A 9,690-nucleotide genomic window follows, 5' to 3' on the forward strand; every position below is an offset into this window, starting at 1 on the left:
GGGCCAGCCAACTCGGCGCCGTGGAGGTAAGGCTGGCCCGCGCCGGCGGCCCGCGTCGTGAGCTTTTGCTCCTGGAGAGAGTGGCACCATCTTTATGGAAAAGTTGGCCGGACCGGCGCGCTCTCCGCGGACAAAGCCGTGAGCCGCTCGCGGGGGGCGCGTGGGACGCAAGTTTATCCCAGACACAAGCCGCACGGGCCGGGACGGCGAGTTGGCGTTCTTTTGTTCGTGGTGGTGGCCTTCCCCTCGCTCGTGGCCGGAATAGTTTGTGTCCCGGTTGTACCCGCAAGGTAGACCCCAGCTTTGCGGAGAGAACGAACGCGGGCGCCGCGGGTGCAGAGGCAGCGTGCTCTCTGGGGGAAGGAAGCGGCCGTAGTGGAGCAAAGTGCTCACCTCGCAGTTTTTCGCTGAAATTAGCCACGGGAGTAGTAGCTGCTGGGACTTCCAGACCTCAGAAAGTGAAGGTGTTGTGAGGAGCTGATGCATGAAGCTTAATGATATGTTTACCTCGGGTAATGCATGGCTGTTGCTTTTTTTTATTATTCTTGCGTTTTAGGTGGGTAATGGTGTAAGTAAACAGGGATTGTGTGAGTCCTCAGATTACATGCAAGAGGTATGTGTTGTGTATCAGCAAGGTTCAAGGACCCAGCGGTCTTGGGACCAAATAGGTACATTAGGGTATTCCAAGTAACTTCCAGGCTTACAAGGGAGATGTGTAGGGATTAATGATACATTTTATCGAGACCTGCTGTGTCCCAGGCACTGTGCAGTCTTTTAGAGGTGTTACCTCAGTTAGTACTTCCAGATAGTACTGCAGCAGGTTCTATTATTTCCTGTTTAGCAGGTGAGGAAAGTAGGAGTTAAATGACTGCCTGATGAGTTGTAGGCATTGCACTTGTTCAGTGTTTTTTTTTTTTTTTTTTTTGGGTACCAAAGATCGAACCTCAGGAGCTTGCGCTGCCACTGAGCTAAATCCCTGGCCCGTAAGTGTTTAATAAATGGAACAATTAATGGTCTCTGGTGACTCCGATTCCACAGGCAGCTAGTGGGCTTGACAGAAGGTTTAACAGCCAGTGATAATGACATCCCTTGCTATTGAGCCCTTATTTGGGCCCTGCCATGCCACATTGAGTTTACTCATGAAAGCCTGCTAGTAGTCTTATGTAGCTTCTGTTATAGCCCCATTTTTAAATGAGGAAACAGGGACAGTGAGGTAAAGTTGCTAAAGAACATACTTGCTCAACCCGTATTGTATCTGTGGTGGTCTTTTTAGGTTAATAAAGGCTCTCTTTTAAGATTTATGACACTAGGTGTTTGTCAGTTGCGTGATAAGAATCTTCTGCAGTGCCAACGGTGCTGGCCCATTGGAGGTGGTAACCCTGGGATCACTGTTGCCCAAGTCTGGGAAATTGTTACTGTGAGTGTTCACTAATTGCCAAATTGATTAGCCAAGCTGACACTTGCAAATTATGTAACTGCATATTCTTTTTCTTCTTGCCCTGCAGATATTCAACACCATTTTCACACTAAAAAGAGCAACTAAGGTTGTGGAGTACATCTTCCCGTCCTCTGTTTTGTAGGTTAGGAAGTGAGGGCTCCTTTCCTGGGGCTTAAATAGATGTTCACAGTCACAACGAATCAGAGGAGAGGCCAAAGAGTTGCAGAAAGTTATTGTCCTGGCAAAATGTCACCTTTCAGCAGGTGTGGCTTTCCAGGCAAATTCTGTGCTTGTCTTAGCAGGTGGCTAGGTGGTTACTATGTATCTCTTCCTTTAATCTTACTTGATTTTAAAAATAATATATACACATTTACAATTTCGAAAAGTCAATCAGTGCTAAAAGTCATTTTAAAAAGCGCTTTCCACCCTTCTAGAGAGGCTGAAGAGCTTTGAAACTCTCATGTTTACTTCAAATAAGTGTTATTTTTATTTACCTATTTTATTTTAGAGATTACCAGTAGATGTCCACTGAGAATAGATGATTTTTTTTTTCTGGTACTGAAGATTGAACCCAGGGCTTTTGCACTGAGCTACACCCCCAGCCCTGTTTTATTTTTGATTTTTGAGTCATGGTCTTGCTAGATTGCCCAGGATGGACTCAAACTTTTTATTTATTTATTTATTTTGGTACTGGGGATCGAGCTTGGGACCTTGCTCTTGTGAGGCAGAAGGCAGCACCACTGAGCTACATCTCCAGCCCTGGACTCAAACTTTTGACTCTCCTGCTTCAGTCTTCCAGAGTGCTGAGGTGGCAGGCATATACCATGCCCAGCCTATAGAGGAGGTTTGAATTTCTCTCATACTTTTTCTTATATTCACCCTGACCCAGTCACAATGGATGTTCCCTTAGCTGGGTGCATAGCACTGTCCTAGGAGTCTCCCTGCCATTCCTCCAACTCAGGTGCTGTCTGTCTGCCTCCCTCTTTCCTCATGATGGAGTGTTCTCCAGTAGCTCTCCAAGAATAGAGCTGCGGGAGGCAAGCTTTGGGGTCTTCGATGTCTGAAAAGGTTTTTTATTCTACCACCACATTTGAAGAGTAAGTTTGAGTAGGTGTGGAATTCCTGGTTGGAAGTAATTTTTTTGTTTGTTTTTGTTTTTAGACAGTTTTGTATATAGTTTGGGCTGGCCTTGAACTCACTGTGTAGCCCAGGCTGGCCTCAAAACTTGGAGCAGTCGCCCTGCCTCAGCTTCCCAAATGGTGGGATCACAGGTAATATGACACCCCACCTGGCTTGGTTGGAAGTAGTTTTGAGTGATTTTTCTCCCAGTGCCAGTGATTGAACTCAGGGTGTCTAACATGTTAGGTATTCTCTCTTACCACTGAGCTCTGTTCCCAGCCTGTTAGAAATCATTTAAAAGTCTTGGCCCCAGTAGCTTTCATTGCTGGTATTGAGAAGTCCAGTTTAATTCTTTTTTTTTTTTTTTTTTTTTTTTGAGACAGGGTCTCACTATGTAGTTGAGACCGAACTGGAACTCACTATGTAGCCCAGGCTGGTCTTGAACTCACAGCAATCCTCCTGCCTCAGCCTCCCCTGGGATTATAGGCCCACACCACCACACCCGGCTCCAGTTTAATTCTTAATCCTTCCTGTTATTCCTCCACCAAACTTTTAGGATCATCGTATCCTTGATTTCCTAATGTTCTTAATGTGCTTGGTGCTAGCCCTTTTCATTTGTCATGTAGGGTTCTAAGTGTGAAATCTGGAGCTTGATGTCTTTCATTATAGGAAGATTTTTTGCCAATGCATATGAGATGACTACAGTATTCTTTACTATTACCTTTACATTTCTTTTTCAGTTCCACTTTTGTAGTAGTTGTCACATCCCCCGCCCAGGGGCTGAAACTCATGGCCTTCAAGCTGAGCTATATATATTCAGCCCATTTTTATTTTGAGACATGGTCTTGCTGAGTTGTCTAGGTTGGACTAGAACTTGTGATCTTCTGTTTCAGTCTTCTAGAATGCTGGGATTACAGGTGTGTGCCACCGTATATTATTCTTTTGATTTAAGCTTTTTTTTTGAGACAGGGTCTCACTATGTAGTTCAGGCTGGTTTTGAAGTTACTGTGTAGTGCAGGATGGCTTCCAACTCACATTAATCCTCCTGTCTCAGCCTCCTGTGTGCACCACCACACCTGGCTCTTAATTTTTTTTTTTTTTTTTTTTTTTTAAATCCCTGTCATGTTTTGGAAGCTTTTTTCTTTTTTTTTTTGTACTGGGGGATCCTTGCACTTGTAGGCAGGCAGCAGAACCACTGAGCTAAATCCCTGGCCATATTCTTCATTGTTTTGTTTCCTTTGTGTTCCTTTTTGTTGCTTTAGTTTTTTCTTGTTTTTGTTTTTGTTGTACACTGGGATTGAACCCAGGCCCTGTGAATGCTTTGTAAGAAGTTTGCCACTGAGGTAAATCTCCAGACTTTTTTTTTTTTTGTACCAGGGATCAAACTCAGGTCCTTGTGCTTGCGGAGGCAGTTGCCAGAACCATTGAGCTAGATCCCTGGCCCCCTAGATCTTTTTTATGTACTGAGGATTGAACTCAGGACTTTAGGCTTACAAGGCAGGCATGGTGCCACTGAGATAAATCCCAGGCCCCCTAGCTCTTTTGATTTTATTTAAAGACAAGGTCTTGCCAAATTGCCCTGGCTGGCTTTAAATGTGCAGTCTTCATATCTCAACTTCCTGACTATCTGGGATTACAGACATCTGCCACCATGACTGGCTCTTTGGGTCTTTTTTTCATGATAGAAACCTTGTAGTGTCTGATGATCTTTGGCCATGTAGTTACCTTTAAGACTAAAATACTGAACCTGAAAAGCTGAGTTTTTGTAGCTGCTGCTTTTGGTTTGTTCTCCTGCAAATGTGCCTGTCCTTTGGTCTGTTCTCTGGGGTGGTTTGGTTTCCTTGGAGAATGATTCATCAGTCTCTTGCTGTATTGGTACAGATGCTCCTCAACTTGTAATGGGGTTATATGCTGGTAAACCCATTGCAGATTGAGAATAACTTAAGTTTTAAATGCATTTAGTACACTTAATCTACTGAACACCATAACTCAGCAACACAATACCCTGAAGTGTGTGGGCTGTAAGTTTACCCCTGTGATTTTTTTTTTTTTTTGTACCAGGGATTGAACTCGGGACCTTGTGCTTGTGAGTCAGGTGTCATGCCACTCAGCTAAATCCCTGGCCCTACCCCTATGATTTTATGGGCTCACTGCCACTGCCCAGCCTCTAAGAGAGATGGAACTGCATGTTCTAGCCCAGGAGATCAAAATTCAAAGTATGGTTCTTGTTGAACATGCTTGCCTTTACACCCTCATAAAGTTGAAAAATTCTGAGTTAAACCATTGTAAGTTGGGAGCCATCTGTGCAAGTGGATGTTCTGGAGCTAGGTTATGGAGCAAGGAGCAGAAGAGGGTCTTTCCTCTGGTTTAGCAGATAGCCCTTTCCCAGGCTTCTGTTTTGTGTGGAGAATCTCACTCCTGGCTTTCTCTGTGCCTGCTATTCCTGAGTATGGTGCATTTCTGGTGTTTACAGGGCTGAGCCTCTAGTCTCCTGTGGCTACAAGAAGAGGAGACTTGCCAGACTATTCTTTTGTGGGTTTTTACACCTACTGTCCTTGAAAGCTCCAGGCATCACCCATATTTTCTGAGCCTTTCAGTGGGGTCAGCCAGCCTGCTTGTCAGCATTATCCCTGCCCCACCTTCTTTATTCTGTGGGACGATTTAGCTTTCTCCATTTGCTATTCATGATTTGTTAGCTTTTTTCCAGTTTTGAGGAGCAAACTCAGGGCCTTGGGTACACACTAGGGTAAGCATTTCTCTTGGTTACTTTTCTTTTGTTCCTGAGACACCCAGAGTTAAAGGGAGAAGGGTTTAGCTCACAGTTTGTAGAAGTTTCAGTCCATAATTGGCTGGCTCCAGGACAGGGTGGCTTGGTAGACAGGCATTGCAAGAGAAACAGTTCATGGCCGGCAGAAGGTCGCAAAGCATGTGAGAGACAACCACACCTCTCTTTTTTTTTTTTTTTTTTTTAAACCACAGTTCTTTCTGTCCCTTATATCTTATCCAGGCTACTTAGGACGGTGGCACTCACAGCCTTAATCCTAGTGCCCTTGATCCTAGCATTCACCAGGAGTCAATCCAGTATCACATACTCTAGATCCAGCCACCTCTGAAAACGCCCCACCTATGTGTGCATGAGGCTTTGGGGGGACATCTAGACACAAGCTATAACAGCACTCTACCACCAAGGGACATCCCCAGTCCTATATTGGGTTTTCAGACATTTCCTTGATGGAGTTTTTCTCTTTCCTGTACTTCTTGTCTTTGGTTGATTTTAGGTAAAAGATGGGCAGGATTAGAAACATCTGCTAGAGATATTGAGAAGTAGGTTCTCACCTGCACAGCAGACAGGTCCAATCCTCTGGGGTTTTTACTGTGTGGTCTATGCTGGGAAGGCTTTGGTCCTAACAGCAGGGGTAATGCTTCTCTCTCCATCCTGTCACCCACAGGGCAACTGTAGGTAGCTTTTTATGTTCAAGGACCTTGGTTAGTGTCAGAGTAGGGGCTAGTGCCCTGACTTTCTGCTTCTACCTTCTGATTGCTTACCTTCATATTGACTTTGACTTTGAAAATCATTTAGCATGTAAGAGCCATATTTTGGGTTCTTTCCTTTAGGAATGTTATGTTAATGATAGAATGAATCTTAATTCTTCAGCGGTGGCATAAAAATGTCTCTTTTTTTTTTTTTTTTTTTTTTTTTTTTTTTTTTTTGAGCGGTTCTCACTGTATAGTTGAAACTGACCTGGAACTCCTTATGTAGTTCAGGCTGGTCTTGAACTAACAGCAATCCTCTTGCCTCAGCCTCCCAAGTACTGGGATTGCAGGCGTGCACCACCACTGCCTGGCTTCAGATCACCATTTCTGATAGATGCTTTTCCCATAGGGTGAGTGAACAGTTTGACTTAGTTTAAGTTGCTCAGTGAGCCAACCGCGTGAGGAATGGCTATGAGAGCCATTAATTCGGCCTTTGGCAAATGTGCACAAATCATCAGTTACAGAACTGAGAATTGCCTTACTTTTTTGTCTTTATTTTATTTTATTTTATTTTATTTTATTTTATGCTTTTAGTTCAGGCTGGACTTGGACTTACTATGTAGCTCTTGTCTAAATCTTATCTTCTATCTTTCTTTCTTTTTCTTTTTTTGTAGTGGGGGTGATTGAACTTAGGACCTTTGCCCTGAGCTGCATCCCCAGCCCTCCCTCACCTACTTTAAATTTTTTTAGTTGCTCAGGCTGGGCTCAAATATGCAACAGTCATCCTGCTTTAGCTTATCAGAGTTCTGGGATTCTAGTTGTGCACCACAGTGCCTGGTTTAGGGCAAAACTTTTTTTTTTTTTTTTTGAGACAGCCTTGCTGTCTAGTTTGTGCTGGCCTTTGACTCACTATATAGCCCAACCTGGCTGCAAACTAGAGAGGATCTGCTGCATCAGCCTCCTGAGTTGTTGGGATTAGAGATATGTGCCAATATGCCCACCTAAATTTAATTTGTTTGAGTAATACAATGTCTTAGTTACTTTTATCTATGCTGGGACAAAATACTCGACACCCAAAGTTAAAAGAGGAAAGGTTTATTTAGCTCATTGTTTGTGGAGGTTTCAGTCCGTAATCGGCTGGCTCCGAGGCAGCATGAGCGTGGCACATGGCAGAGGGGCAACAGTTCATGGTAGACCAAAGGTAGCAAAGCAACAAAGGGACCTTAACAGCATCTTTCTACCCTTTATTTTATCCAGACTATTGGGGATTAGGGCAGTACCAAACTAATCAGTCTGTTGGTTTAGTAATCACATGCCCTTAATTCCAGCATCACACACTGTAGATTCAGTTGCCTTTGAAAAAGCCACCTGTGACTTCATGAGGCTTAAGGGAGACATACAGACACACACCATAACATACAGTTTCATGGTTCTGAATTTAGAAAGTATGAAGTTAAAATGTCTTTCCCTGTTCCCAGTCCACTCGGCTCATCTCTTGACAAGTTTCCAGTATTATACTTACTGTGTGTCCTTCAAGATATTTATAAATATACAAGCAAAAGCCATGTATTTGTTTATTTATTTATTTATTCATTTTTATTAAAGATTGCAAAGATACATGATAAGAAATGAAGATACTAAGTAAAAATTTCAAGTATACATATATATGACAGCAAAAAAAGGATATGAAATAAACAAGAATTTATGTAACACAGACCAATTGAAATACATTAGTTTGATATGATCTTCCAACATTATGTTCTTTCTCATTTTCTTATAATATTTTTGAAATAATGTAATTATAAATAAAACAAAGTTACCTATTATAGTTGAGAAACTGTCCTCAAAATTTTGATTTATATACTCCTTGGTTTAGTTAATTGATAAATATCATATACTTGTTGATTGTATCACTTACATTTTCTAACAAAACTTCCCACAGAAAAAAACATACTTATATTTGAAATCCAAAAGCAACTAAAAAAATTCGCATTTTTAAGATCAGATTTTTCTGTTTCTATTTTATTATATCCCATACTTATTTTTATTAGATTTTATAAGCATAATGATAGAATTTAACACCAATAGATATGTAATATTCTTCCCAAACGAATGACTATGAAGTCAAGCATCTAATTCAAAGAAATCATAAGATTGCCAGAGAAACTATCAATATGTCAAATGTGCACAATCCTACCACATTCATGCCTATGTTTCCCATTTAATAGTGCACACATATATGTAAAAACATAACCCCACACATATACACAATGCATATTTTCTACAAATCAATATATACTTTGGTATAATAAAACAGTGCAGTGATGTGTGGAATGTTGGTGATTTGTCTAATTTGAGAAAAAACAAATATCTTTGAAGGAGTTGGAGAATTTGTAATATGTATCAGATACTAAATGATATTAATGATTAAGTATAGTTATAATAAAATTTACTTAAAAATTAATATTCGTCATCAGTAGAAAATAAGTACAAAGATATATTGATAACATAACAACATTTGTCTTAACAAATTTCCAACCAAACAAGCTGTAGTGACAGAAAAGGAAGTTAGTAGAAAGCAGAGATGAAAGAAGAAAATGACAGATGGGTCTTAATACTTTTCATACTACTCATATATACAGATTTAATAAATTCTCAAATAAAAAAGCAAAGAAAATGAGAACCAAAATAACTCATCAATTTGGTAGGCCAACATATAGAGACAAGGATTAATGTATTAATAGATTTTAAAAATATGAAATGTAAAGCCTGAGATTTAGCTCAATAGTGCTGCACCTGCCTAGCCAGAACACTGTGCCGAGTTTAATACCCAGCATCAGAGGAAGAAAAAGAAAAAGGAAAAAAAGAAGAAAAGAGGGGGAAAAAAAGCATGTATACTTTCTGACATACTCAATAAATTAAAAATAAATTATTTATTATCTCTTCTTCTTGAATTGTTCCCTTCACAAGGATGTAGTGAGCTTCTTTGTCTGTTTCAATCAGTTTAAGTTTGAAACTTACTTTGTGAATAAGATTGCTAGCCCTGCTTTTTTTTTTTTTGGCGGGTGTGGGGGAGCTCCTGTTACATGAAGAAGTTTTCTGTCCTTTCACTTTCAGTTTATGGGCTTCTTTTTACACTAGACGTGTCTTGTATACAACATATTATTGGATCTTGCTTCTTAATCCATTCTGCTGGTCTATTTCTCTTTATTGGTGAAGTGAGGCCGTTAATATTGATGGTTATAACCGATATGTACTAACTTACTATTATCATTTTTTTTTTTTTCTTCCCGCCTTCTCCTTTTAGTGTCTTGGCTTGCCTATTTGATTTGCTCTGTTGGGCCTCATTGTCTTTTTCTAGGATATTGTTTAGAATTCGTTGTAGTGCTGGTTTGGTATTCATAAAGTTTCTCAGGTGTTCTTTATCCTGGAAATATCTTATTTCCCCATCCATTTTAAAAGAAAGTTTTGCAGGATACATCAGTCTAGGTTGGAGGTTGTTTTCTTTTAGTACTTGAAATATCTCATTCCAGGCTCTCCTTAACCTAAGGGTTTGTATTGAAAAGTCTGCTGTAATTCTGATAGGCTTTCCTTTGCATGTAATTTGTTTCTTGTCTCTTACTGCTTGTAGTATTTTGTTCTTCTGTTGGGTTTCTGGG

General features: G+C 40.7%; 1 protein-coding gene across 1 annotated transcript in view; it reads left to right on the forward strand.

Annotated features, from left to right (window-relative positions):
- The first annotated feature begins 6 nt into the window (after positions 1-6).
- Ehmt1 (euchromatic histone lysine methyltransferase 1) overlaps positions 7-9,690 on the forward strand; it is a 191,478-nt gene continuing 181,794 nt past the window's right edge. Inside the window, exon 1 of the mRNA XM_010608766.2 lies at positions 7-26. The gene's annotated coding sequence lies outside the window, so the exon portion shown is untranslated. The remainder of the gene's footprint in view (positions 27-9,690) is intronic.

This window comes from Fukomys damarensis, unplaced genomic scaffold (genome assembly GCF_012274545.1).
Source record: "Fukomys damarensis isolate Sample0158 unplaced genomic scaffold, DMR_v1.0_HiC HiC_scaffold_36, whole genome shotgun sequence".
Taxonomy (NCBI): Eukaryota; Metazoa; Chordata; class Mammalia; order Rodentia; family Bathyergidae; genus Fukomys; species Fukomys damarensis.